The sequence below is a fragment of the Brachyhypopomus gauderio genome, chromosome 12, assembly GCF_052324685.1.
Source record: "Brachyhypopomus gauderio isolate BG-103 chromosome 12, BGAUD_0.2, whole genome shotgun sequence".
NCBI lineage: Eukaryota > Metazoa > Chordata > Actinopteri > Gymnotiformes > Hypopomidae > Brachyhypopomus > Brachyhypopomus gauderio.
This window is the reverse complement of record NC_135222.1, coordinates 21,223,509-21,236,740: the sequence shown is the minus strand read 5'-3', so window position 1 is coordinate 21,236,740 and position 13,232 is coordinate 21,223,509. Positions and strand designations below refer to the sequence as shown.

At 48.8% G+C, this 13,232-nt stretch overlaps 1 protein-coding gene across 2 annotated transcripts in view; it reads right to left on the bottom strand.

Annotated features, from left to right (window-relative positions):
• Positions 1-7,449, bottom strand: part of tspan18a (tetraspanin 18a) — a 43,008-nt gene extending 35,559 nt beyond the window's left edge. The window contains exon 1 of one of the 2 annotated variants that reach the window (XM_077023787.1): positions 7,017-7,449. The gene's annotated coding sequence lies outside the window, so the exon portion shown is untranslated. The remainder of the gene's footprint in view (positions 1-7,016) is intronic. The other variant, XM_077023788.1, reaches the window with a different exon arrangement.
• Between the last annotated feature and the right edge of the window lie 5,783 nt (positions 7,450-13,232).

The window sequence follows — 13,232 nt, the reverse complement described above, 5'->3', positions numbered from 1 at the left end:
GCACTGAGCAAGTAAACAACTGTCAGGGGTTCCATGTATGTATGAGGAGGGCTGGGGTGACCTTAACACACCACAGCAATAGAACTAAGACCAACGATGCTGCACACTTTGAAGGAGAAAAGCCATCCCCCTGGTGAACATTTTTTTGTTTTGTCTTTGTCAGTATGACTTTTCCACTGTAATGACTCCTCTACCTCAGCCATAATGAGTCCTCTACCTCATCTGTAATGAGTCCTCTACCTCATCCGTAATGAGCTCTCTACCCCAGCCATAATGAGTCCTCTAGCCCAGCCGTAATAAGTCCTGTACCCAGCCATAATGAGTTCTCTGGCACAGCTGTAATGAATCCTGTACCTCATCCGTAATGAGTCCTCTACCCCAGCCGTAATGAATCCTCTACCCCAGCCGTAATGAATCCTCTACCCCAGCTGTAATGAATCCTCTACCCCAGCCATAATGAGTCCTCTACCCCAGCCGTAATGAATCCTCTACCCCAGCCATAATGAGTCCTCTACCCAGCCGTAATAAGTCCTCTACCCCAGTCATAATGAGTCCTCTACCCCAGCCATAATGAATCTGTAACGACGGTGGTAGGGACGCACACACACCGCGTTAGAGAGAGCGAGGGAGAGGTGGAACCAAGTGCCACAAAAACAAAACAGAACTAAAAGGAGTGCCTGAATAACCGCGGACTACTCAACGCGTAAAAGAAACAAAGCGAAAAACAAGGACGTCAGGGGAAGTAGCTGACTAATAGCAAAAAGGCTATATAAACAAAAAACCCTTCCCAAACAAACGGCAATGGGATAGGAATGTAACAGGTTGAGGAAAACTTGAGGGAGGTCAGTAGCGACGCAGGAGAGAACTCGAAAAAGACAGAGAATATAGATACGAGAGAGAGATGACGAGATACCTAAAGAGGCACACGCTGTAACAGAGAAAGAGAGAGGCTGAGAGCGTAACGGCATAACCAAAACGAATCAGCAATGATCTGTCTCCAAACGCTTCCTTATGAAGCCATGGCAACAGGTGAGACAGATCATTGCTGATTGCGCTGCTGGAGTCTAGGACTGGCTCGGGTGCCCCTAGCGGACGTAGATGGCACGGCATCCGAGCCAGCCCTGACAGAGCCCCCCCCTCTAGGCCCGAGACCCCGCGGGCCCAGAGCGACAGCCCTGTCACGACGGAAGTCACGAATGAGAGAGCGGTCGACAACCCGAGAGGCGGGGACCCAGGACCGTTCCTCGGGCCCGTAACCCGCCCAGTCAACTAGGTACTGGTCCCGACCACGGACACGACGGTGATCCAACAACCGAGAAACGGCGTACACCGGACCGCCGTCAACCATGCGGGGAGGCGGCGGGGCCGGAGCACGGGGCATATGACACAAAACTGGGCGGAGACGCGAGACGTGGAACACCGGATGAACTCTCATGGAAGGAGGGAGCAGCAGCCGGTAAGAGACGGGATTGATCCGCCTGTCCACCTTGAACGGACCCAAGAACCGAGGGGCCAGCTTCTTGGTTCCGCCACGGACCGGCAGGTCCTTGGCGGAAAGCCAGACCCGCTGCCCGGGGCGGAAAGACAAAGCCGGAAGACGGTGCTTGTCAGCATTGCGACGGTAACCGGCCGAGGCCGACAGAAGGGCCCTACGGGCCTTACTCCACGCCAACCGGCACCGCCGCACCAAGGCACGAGCACCCGGAACCGCCACCTCGTCCTCCTGGTCAGCAAACATAGGAGGGGCGTAGCCATAAAGACACTCAAAAGGTACTCGTAGTGACCCGATGGTGTGATGAAGGCCGTCTTCCACTCATCCCCCTCTCTGACCCTCACTAGATTGTAGGCACTCCGAAGGTCTAGTTTAGAGAAGATGGTGGCTTGTTGGAGTGCCTCAAAGGCCGTTGACATAAGCGGCAGGGGGTGACGGTCTTTGACTGTGATCTTATTGAGACCCCTGTAATCAATGCACGGCCTCAACCCACCATCTTTCTTGCCGACAAAGAAAAAACCAGCACCGGCTGGAGACGTGGAGGGCCGTATGAACCCAGCGGCCAACGCCTCCTGGATGTACGTCTCCATGGCTCTTCGTTCGGGGGCGGCCAAAGAGAAGAGACGACCCCTAGGAGGACTAGACCCGGGAAGTAGGTCAATGGCGATGTCGTAAGACCTGTGAGGCGGAAGAAAACTGGCCTTCTTTTTGCTGAACACCGCCTGGAGGTCGTGGTAATCAGCAGGTACGGAGGACAGGTCAACGGTCTCGGCCGACTTTTCAGCAGACGAAGCACGGAGGCTCTTACGACATGTGTGTTTGCACATAGCACCCCAAGACCCGATACTGCGCGAGAGCCAGTCTATGTCAGGGTTGTGTCGTTGGAGCCATGGAAACCCTAGTATGAGCGGCATGTGTGGGGCGCTGATGACGTATAGGGTGACTAACTCAAAGTGCTCCCCGACGTGCATCTCCAGCGGTATAGTTTGGTGGTCGATACCGCCGGAGGTGAGGGCGCGGCCGTCCACCGCGGCGACAGCGAGGGGTTTGTCAAGGCGAACCAGAGGGATTTGTAGTTCCTGAGCTAAAGAGCTGTCGATAAAACTAGCCGCGGCACCAGAATCAATAAAAGCCATAAGGCGCTTTTCCTGTGATTTATGCCACGATAACGAAACGTGGATGGACAGACCGGTAGTGGGAGGACTTGTATTACAACCCGCCAGAGCCTTCCCGTCTACTGGTGGGTCGTGTCTTTTCCCTGCAGCTCGGGGCATTTGGTACGTTGGTGTCCCCCGCCCCCGCAGTACAGACACCGCCCCTCCTGTAAACGCGCCTGTTTTTCCTGCCGTGACAGGCGTGTATGACCGAGCTGCATGGGTTGCGGCTCACTACTGGGATTAAAGGTTTCATCGGGCTGCACGACGTCAGGCATACGGGGTGTTTCGCGATGGTAATGCTTCTTGGTGTTTTTGCGCTCGCGTTGGCGGTTATCGAGCCGTACCGTCAGGCTGATCAGTGTTTCTAGATCAGACGGAGGGTCACGGAGAGCTAGTTCGTCCTTCAACTCCTCCGTTAGCCCTTCCTGAAACACGGACATGAGGGAGCCCGAACCCCAACCGCTTTCAGCCGCCAACGTGCGAAACTCTATGGAGTACTCTGCTACGGACCGCTTTCCCTGCTTGAGACGCAGAAGCCGCTGACCGACAACCCCGCCCGACGAGGGATGGTAGAAGGCTCCTTTCATGGCACGGGAGAAGCTATCGTAAGTAGCACATACTTCGCTCTGTTTTTCCCATACGGGGGTTGCCCAAGCCAGGGCTTTATCAGTGAGTAGGGCTATTACGTATGCTATCTTCGCGCGCTCGGTAGGGAAGCGTAGTGGTTGTTGTTCGAACACAAGCGAACACTGTAGTAAAAAACCCCTACACCCTTCGGGATCTCCTGAATAGCGAGCCGGGGCGGGGAGAGCAGGCTCGAGGTGCCGCGGAGCTGCTGCGGGTTCGGCTGGGCTTGCGGGAGGCGGATCCCGATGAGCGGGAGACGGGTTACTTAAAGCCTGTAGGGCAGTGGTCACGTTGTTGAGCTGATCCATGATCTGGCGGAGGACCTGGTCATGGCTGCCTAACAACTGACCCTGCTGGGAGAGGGCTGCCCTTAGTTCTGCTGCTTCGTTAGGAGCGGCTGGTTCCATGTTAAAGGGCTGATTCGTTCTGTAACGACGGTGGTAGGGACGCACACACACCGCGTTAGAGAGAGCGAGGGAGAGGTGGAACCAAGTGCCACAAAAACAAAACAGAACTAAAAGGAGTGCCTGAATAACCGCGGACTACTCAACGCGTAAAAGAAACAAAGCGAAAAACAAGGACGTCAGGGGAAGTAGCTGACTAATAGCAAAAAGGCTATATAAACAAAAAACCCTTCCCAAACAAACGGCAATGGGATAGGAATGTAACAGGTTGAGGAAAACTTGAGGGAGGTCAGTAGCGACGCAGGAGAGAACTCGAAAAAGACAGAGAATATAGATACGAGAGAGAGATGACGAGATACCTAAAGAGGCACACGCTGTAACAGAGAAAGAGAGAGGCTGAGAGCGTAACGGCATAACCAAAACGAATCAGCAATGATCTGTCTCCAAACGCTTCCTTATGAAGCCATGGCAACAGGTGAGACAGATCATTGCTGATTGCGCTGCTGGAGTCTAGGACTGGCTCGGGTGCCCCTAGCGGACGTAGATGGCACGGCATCCGAGCCAGCCCTGACAGAATCCTCTACCCCAGCCATAATAAGTCCTCTACCCCGCCGTAATGAGTCCTCTACCCCAGCCGTAATGAGTCCTCTACCCCAGCCATAATGAATCCTCTACCCCAGCCATAATGAGTCCTCTAGCCCAGCCATAATAAGTCCTCTACCCAGCCATAATGAGTCCTCTACCCCAGTCGTAATGAGTCCTCTACTCCAGTCGTAATGAGTCCTCTAGCCCAGCCATGAGTCCTGTACCTCATCTGTAATGAGTCCTCTACCCAGCCGTAATGAGTCCTCTACCCCAGCCGTAATGAATCCTCTACCCCAGCTGTAATGAATCCTCTACCCCAGCCATAATGAGTCCTCTACCCCAGCCATAATGAATCCTCTACCCCAGCCATAATGAATCCTCTACCCAGCCGTAATAAGTCCTCTACCCCAGTCGTAATGAATCCTCTACCCCAGCCATAATAAGTCCTCTACCCAGCCGTAATAAGTCCTCTACCCCAGTCGTAATGAATCCTCTACCCCAGCCATAATAAGTCCTCTACCCCAGCCGTAATGAGTCCTCTACCCCAGCCATAATGAGTCCTCTACCCAGCCGTAATAAGTCCTCTACCCCAGTCGTAATGAATCCTCTACCCCAGCCATAATAAGTCCTCTACCCCAGCCGTAATGAGTCCTCTACCCCAGCCATAATGAGTCCTCTAGCCCAGCCATAATAAGTCCTCTACCCTAGCCATAATAAGTCCTCTACCCAGCCATAATGAGTCCTCTACCCCAGTCGTAATGAGTCCTCTACCTCAGCCATAATGAGTCCTTTAGCCCAGACGTAATAAGTTTTCTACCCAGCCGTAATGAGTCCTCTACCCAGCCGTAATGAGTCCTCTACCCCAGCCATGAGTCCTCTACCTCAGCCATAATGAGTCCTTTAGCCCAGACGTAATAAGTTTTCTACCCAGCCGTAATGAGTCCTCTACCCCATCTTTGTTTACATCTTTGGGAGGTGTGTCTCATTCAAGGTGTGATGAGGTGTGTTATGACCCTTAAGGTTCCATTAACAATATTTCATTTGAAGGTTTCATTGCTGCAGGTGATATGTGGGAGAGCTCATGCAGCCTTTACACCTCTGCACCTCTCCTGGGAAACGCATCTGATCTCTGGAGTCACTGTGCAGTAGCACAGATGGGCAACACTGAGGGGCAACACTGAGGGGCAGCACAGAGGGGCAACACTGAGGGGCAGCACAGAGGGGCAACACTGAGGGGCAACACTGAGGGGCAGCACAGAGGGGCAACACTGAGGGGCAACACTGAGGGGCAGCACAGAGGGGCAACACTGAGGGGCAGCACAGAGGGGCAACACTGAGGGGCAACACTGAGGGGCAGCACAGAGGGGCAACACTGAGGGGCAACACTGAGGGGCAACACTGAGGGGCAGCACAGAGGGGCAACACTGAGGGGCAACACTGAGGGGCAGCACAGAGGGGCAACACTGAGGGGCAGCACAGAGGGGCAGCACAGAGGGGCAACATGTCTGCTCTCTCCCTCAGATGCTCCGGTAATTCCAACACCTCCACATATCCACCTCCCACCTGCCAATCAGTCTGCACTGGGGTGGAGGTGGTAGGGGCGGCATTAAAATGCTTTTTTTTCGGACATTTTTCTTATATTTAAATGATATGCAGATTATTGAAAGGAGGTTTCGGTCACGTGGTCATAAACTACACCACGGAAAGGGTCGTTTGGGGGACTCAACGGCCCTTGATCTCAACAAGACACGCACATACAGGATCTTCAATCCTTCATACTGGATATTCTTCACTTTAGACGTTTCACGCATTCATTGCGCAAGCTATTGGAGCACTGTGAGAGGAACTACACGCCAAACTACCAAAATCATTGAAAACAGTTATCAGTCTCCTGATAAAGGTCATGAGATTTGGAGCAGGGTTTTTCTGAGTTCCAGTTCTGTTGAATGGACTTGTTTGATCAACGCCGTCAGCTAAGTCCTTGAGTTTGACAAGTTTAAATTTAGAGAAACTTCTTCGTCGTCTGAACCGCCGTGGTGAAGGTCACAGACCGAGGAAAACGTGCCGGAGTCGGGGAGCCGCCGCCTGGAGTGGGTCGTGTTGAGGAGAACCAACGGTATTTATATAAACGACGAACAGGGTTAAAACCTGTTGACAACAAAACAGCCACTAAAATAATTTAAAGACGCCATAAAACGGGACGAACTCAGAACTTTCAAAAGCGAACTCGACAGTAATAACCACACAGAGCTTGGCGACCAGCACATATGTTACATGGAGGTGTTTACAGTCCACCGGGTCCAGTCACTACATCATTAACAATGTTGGAGCAAAATGCGCTATAATATCAAATCTCACCGCAACAGCAAAATGAATCTGGTGTCACCGGAATGGCAGTAATGCCCAAAGCTAACGGAGAGAGCGAAGCAATTCTACCCACTGTGTGAAATCAAAGGATAAAACTGAGTCGCAACAATTTGGAAAACAAGTCTGAGTTATTTAACCTACACCTACATAAACATACAGATAAATAAAAACTCAGATCGAGAGTTAAGAGGCATCTTAATGTAGCCTGTGTTACTTTGTTTCCTTCTTGTAAATACTGGCTCCGTAAAATCATCAGGGTCTGTGCATTTACAAGCAGTCTAGTCTCAAACTTGTGCCCAAGGTTCGTGTTGTAGTGGGCTACCCTAAAATTGCCATTAATATTAGTATTTTCTGTCGTAAAGAATCATTGTAAAGTCAACTTACCGTACAGTAGGCTAGTCCAATGTTGTCATTCAAGTTGACGCTGTTAGACTTGGGAAACTGCGATCCAACAGAGTGAAAATGTCCTTAAAATGTGCCAGTTCTTGAAATAACCTGTCCCGTTTGGCGATCCCTTCAGGCGAGCTTGGCGAGGCTTTCTGACACCAGTCCTGGTTCCGTTCGGCGGCTGCCCGGGGCGGTTACGCGCTCCGCGTTCACGCCTCCTCCCAGTCAACATAAGATCATATTTCACATGAGTTACGAGTTGTCCGTTGTTTTTGTTATTTATTTATTTTCTACAAAGAATTGGCATTTTGCGCGTTCGTAACCGTTAGTTTGTTCGTTATTTAGAATATCCCTGAAATGAAAGATCTAAAAAGTACACCTTCTAAGTGCGGGTCTAGTGTAGTCAGCCCATGGACAGGTGAGTCTTCATTTGTGTAGGGGGCTTCATCCTTGGCACCTCTAGAGAACAACGTGCCACACGCAGTGAGCAGGTACATTAGTCAGAAGCAAGCAGGAAAGACTCAATCTGTTGGTCCATCTTGAATTAATCCTAGGCAGATGGTGTTAATCTGAGACACCGCTGTGTTCTGTCTATGTATGTCACATTTAGCAAACACTAACGGGTTTTTACAAACTGCTACACAGTATCTTTGCACGCTGAGAAATCTGATAAACTTCGAGCTGATGATTTAATGAAATAAAGAAAATTGTATGCACTTTCTATGTATACATTCCCTCTGACAGGGTCCTATCTTAATGGTATCTTTAGATTCAGGTCTACCATACCAGAAGAAGGATGTCTTCCACGGAGACAACTAAGTCCTACTGTACATGGACATGAGTATATTTAAATACTGTATATGTAAATGTCCTAATTTTGATGGATGCTTATTATACGTTTACCTTACACTCAATACCTAAAGTTCTTTACAATGGAAAAATGTTAAATCACATATAGAGTGGATGTGTGGGGCGTGAGCCTTGAAGTTGTGAATAATCAAGTAATATGCTGACAAATCAGCTTTAATCAGTTCATTTAAACATTGTGTGCGTGTGTGTGTGTGTGTGTGTGTGTGTGTGTGTGTGTGTGTGTGTGTGAACATGCTCGCTCCATCTGGCTTTTAGGTTTTGTCCAACTGAGTTTATATAAAGTGTGGCGTTCGTTCGGCGAGGTCTCAGTGCTGCCCACAGGTACTCTGACTGACTGATCTGGGTTCTAGGAGGGACCCGGGAGAACTTCATAAATAATTCCTCCAGGCAAGGTGACCTAACCTGAGTCACTACACACTCAGCCTGTGGCCTGAGGCTGATATTTATAGGCAGGGATATAGGTACCATGTTATCTTGTTCATTTGACTTCACCTCTTTGCTGGTGTAGGGTCAGATCTGCCACTAACCTACTTCATATGCTGGTGGGGGGGTGAATTACCATCTGAATATTAAGCCCCAAGGTCAAAGCTTCAGTGTTTTTCAAAGATATTGAAGATCCTACAACTCCTGCCGATCTTAAATGAGTTTAAATGAGGGATCCTGTTTTGATCTAGTTGTGAAGCAGGAGAGAGTCACGGTACTCATTTTGTAAAGCAAAGTGGATCTACAGTTGCTCTATCAATCATTTCTTGCCTTTCAGATCAGCCATCAAAAGCTCAGGTAATCCCTACAGTTGTGCCTCTACTTACATATGAAGACTGATGGTGCTAGAGAGGGCTGCTCTGTACACGCCGTAGAGACGCCGGAGAGCCGTAGTGAGGGCGTGGAGAGCCGTAGTGAGGGCGAGTAGAGTGGTAGTGAGGGTGTTGTCCTGGGCGCTGGGCTTGGCTGGGAGCTCTGTTTGCTCCCCCCTCTCCCTTTCACCTCCTTCCTGACTCGGGGACAATGGCTGTACGTGGTCCTCACAGTTCTCTTCCTCTTCGCTGGAAACGTGTGCTCGCTGAAGATTAGCGGACCAGTATGAAGACAACCATGAAGGGTTTTGAAGACAATTTATCTCAATTCACGCTCTCTGTGTTTATTTAAACATCTTTTTTTTTTTTTACTATATTGTATTCCACATGTTTCTGCATGGGCTGTAATCGCACATTTTACATTGGCAAGTCTCACTCAGCCTGAGAAGCTAATTGCATTAGTACTATTCAGTGACTCATAATTAAATTGTAATTATCTTATTTTTACCCATTGAGAGCACTGTGAGTAGCACCAAAAGGTGTCTGTCACACACAAAGGCTACAAGAAACCCAGAGTCCAGCAATCTGTCTTTCTGTTATTATTACCTTACCTGTGAGAGACAGTCCCCCCCCCCCCCCCCCCTCCCAGTGACCCTGCAGGTAGTCACGAAGCCATATGACTCCCCCCACTGTTAGTGCTGCCCAATCAAAGGATGTAAACATATGTGCCACACGTGAAGTCACGCCTTCCTTCAGGAGATACAGTCACACGCCTGTGTGCTCTGCTGCGTATGTGCCTTGAAGTCATTCATTCATTCATTAATGTTTCGTGTATAGCTTTTTAAGTTTGAGGTCTAACACGTTGCCAGGTGATGTGCAAAAGTGTGTTGTCATGTCATAGCAATTAAAACAGATAATGCAATACCTTATACAGAGAACTATATATTAATTGAAGCAACAATGGACCCAAGAATCTCTGCACCCAAGAGTGGTGAATTCCTCCTAGCATTGAGAGCCCTTTGCTGATTTTCTAAGCAGCAGTTAAACCACCCATGGTGCTGTGGACCTGATCTGTATGTGCAGTCACGTATAGGATTCACTCTTTCCTGCATAAAGTGTCTAGCTATGTCACTTACTTGCCTAGACACTTGCTCAGACAGCACAGAGAAGATCACAGACTGAAGCATCAAAACTGAACGGTAGCAAGTTCTTTCTCCAGCCCTGTGCCCTATAATGGTAGTTCATCTCACAAGGAGCATCACACATCATAAATTCCATGCCTGGACAAGAGAGATGAAAACATTACACCCACACGTGACTGTTGTGGGGTTTCAACTGTGTTGCTTGTTACATTGATGCGGATACACAGGTCAGCGTTGTGTGCCTTTTTCGATTCCCAGTGCAGCCGTGTAAAGAGTTTCACAAATGTTTCCTTCCACATATCTGTGCTCTCGCAGACCCGCTGTCTGCTTCCTGCAATTCACTGCGTGTGCATTCTTTTCCTGCTAAAATGTCATCACTTCAAGGCAGGAAATGTTTAAAGACACCCAGGTTATATCCCATCATGATTAACTTTATCAGTGGGGATCGTTATTTATAATACCTGTATATGGTCCTGATATGTGTGCATACACGTGTTCGATCTGCAGCAGAAGTCTTATCCCATCATGACCAGCTAAGTGACTCACTTGCTTCCCTGCTATGACTGAGATCAGTTGTGTGTCATCTAATCCAAGCATCTGCTTACAAATGAACACACAATTGTGCAAGTGAAAACACTTTGTGTTTCAACTTGTTCTCTCCCCATGGGTGAGAAAATCTGGATGTCCTGCTGCAAAGTTCCTGAGAGCGAACCCTGCTCGGCTTTTGAAGGCGTGTCATCAGGAGCCTGTTTGTGCACGTGCACACGTGCGTGTGAAAGACCACGATGTGTCGGCACAGGGAGGAGGTCAGTGTGAAGAGTGAGACGGGCCTCCACACACGACCTGCTGACTCCACCAGACAGGAGCCGCTTTGACACACCTGCACAACTCTCCGCACAACTCAGTGGACATTTACTAAACGTTAACTTGGCTTTAGAGTTGTTGCAGGACGTAAAACAGAAATGGTACATTGATCATTTAGTTTTATGTCACCTGCAACCTGAGGACTATCTGCATGATCCCTGTTCTCTTTGTTAACATTACTAAGTATTTAAGGATGACTAACAGAGTTAGAGTCGTATTTATTATTGGCTTGTTATGCATTTCCTCTACCAGAATAACATGTCTGATTAAACAAATCAGACTAATAAGTGTCAACAACCACTCATTAGCTAAACTACCTCAACCAGACTGTTACAAATTGCTTGGATCAAGCATCCTTGTCCTGGTTCTTTGAGAGTACAACTCAGGACCACACATATAACACAGCAACAGACCGAAATGATGTTTTATTAAAGGCCTGACAAACTCAAGATATCTGGATTGTTCCGTGACTGCCAGTCCCTGAGCTGATCTGTGGACAAGAGTCTGTCCTTCCTCGCTACAACTGGAAGGGACTGATAAATAATGCACAGCTCTCCTAGAGGCCCGTGGGAAGATTGACATACGGTAGTGCAGAGAAACAAATCTATTCCCAGTAGTGGATGGACCCATAATGCTTGACTGGGCAATAATAATGCAGTTGAACTTCCACAACAGTTCATCCACGAGACTGTTGGTCTGCCGTGTGCAGACAATAAAGTGAATATGGGAGTGATTCTGGTCCAAGGGTCAGGAGGTTGGAGACAGGGTTTAGTGGGGTGGAGACAGGGTTTAGTAGGGCGGAGATGGGGTTTAGTGGGGTGGAGACAGGGTATAAGGTTGGTGCTGTGACCTCATAGCTTTTCAGCAGGGTCCTCAAGCGTGTTTGGCTGATTTATTGGGGTGGAGACAGGGTGTAGTGGGGTGAAGACAGGGTTTAGTGGGGTAGAGACAGGATTTAGGGGGTGGACACAGGGTTTAGTGGGGTGGAGACAAGGTTTATTGGGGTGGAGACAGGGTTTAGGGGGTGGAGACAGGGTTTAGGGGGTGGAGACAGGGGATGAGGTCAGTGCTGTGACCTCATAGCTGTTCAGCAGGGTCCTCGAGCGTATTTACGGGCACCACAGTTTGGCTGAATAGTGGATTCATTAACCCTTGCGTGCAAGCATCCATGTAAATAAGAAAAGCTTTTGATCCATCAGATTCTGATTCTGATTCTGATCAGATTCAGAACTGATCTCTCACCCTCTGATGAGTTTTAAGCTAAGACAGACTCAAGTAGAACAAAAAGACATACAACACAGTTTAAAGCGGCTTTCTTAAACACACAAATAAACAACACGTGCGAATCTCAGGGAAGCATATTTCTAACAATTAAAGAATGTTCCAGGAATATTAAGTGCAGATCGATGTAATTTTACCATAATTGTCATACATCAAGCATTTGTGCACTACATGAGTTTGTCCTGACTCAAATAGCACAGCAGCACGGGCTCACAACACCTACGGTGAAAACTGACTGTCTAGTCCTATGTGGACATGAACCCAGTCTGGCTATTCCTAATTTAGATTACAGACCTGTGCCAATGTATCATTTCACCCTTGACAACAACCACATGCGGATGAGTAAATTACTCAAAAAAATACTTAAAAATATTGTTGCTTCATGTTGTTGCTTCATGTGTGCTTAATTATAACAAGACCTTGTGTTATTTGAAATTGTGCAAAATGATAGTTATTTTGAAACCAAGGATTGGCCAAGTGGCTTCAAGTGCCCCCCTGCGTCTCGACATTTTTCCCAGATCTTGTGCTCATGTTGCCTAATTGCAGCACCGAGCTGCCCCGCCTGTCAGACAGAGTGTGCTGAAGCCGAGCGAGTGAGGCGCTCGTGTCTCCGCCCGTTACCTCCCGGCCGCACTGACACTGCCGGGATCTATGAGCCCTGACAGCAGCGGAGAGCGTGAAGGGCTCCGTGATAGGCTGAGAGATGGAGGAGGTGGAGGAGCAGATGCGTGGGAGGGAGACATTCTGGAGACGAGAGGAAGAGGTTTGCGCCTTTTGGTGTATGTGAGATGGACGCAGTGTTAAATGGGGCTGTGTGAGACTGTACTGAGCCTGTACTGAGACTGTACTGAGCTACGTATGTACATGCTACTGTGAGTCCCAGAGCAGCAGGCGGTTCCACCTGCACTACTCCACCCGGCATCCAGTTAAAAAACACGTGGCTAAAAAGAGCCATAAATACATCACTGATAACCATAAATCTTCTGTGATATATTCAATGACTATTGTCTGCAACAGCCAATGTGTGTCCAGTCTTTTGTTCCCTGTGAAGAGTAACATCTGATTGGACAAACGGAACAGGCCTGTTGCTGATTGGCTGGTCCACTTCAGACGCAAGCCTGCAGTGAATAAGACTGCAAATCACTTTCTATAATAAAGTCCACAATAAAAGGGCTAAAACGGATTATTTGCTAGTTCATTCATCTTCTAAACCTCTTAATCCAATTTAGGGCCCCGGTGGGGGGCGGAGCCTATACTAGCAG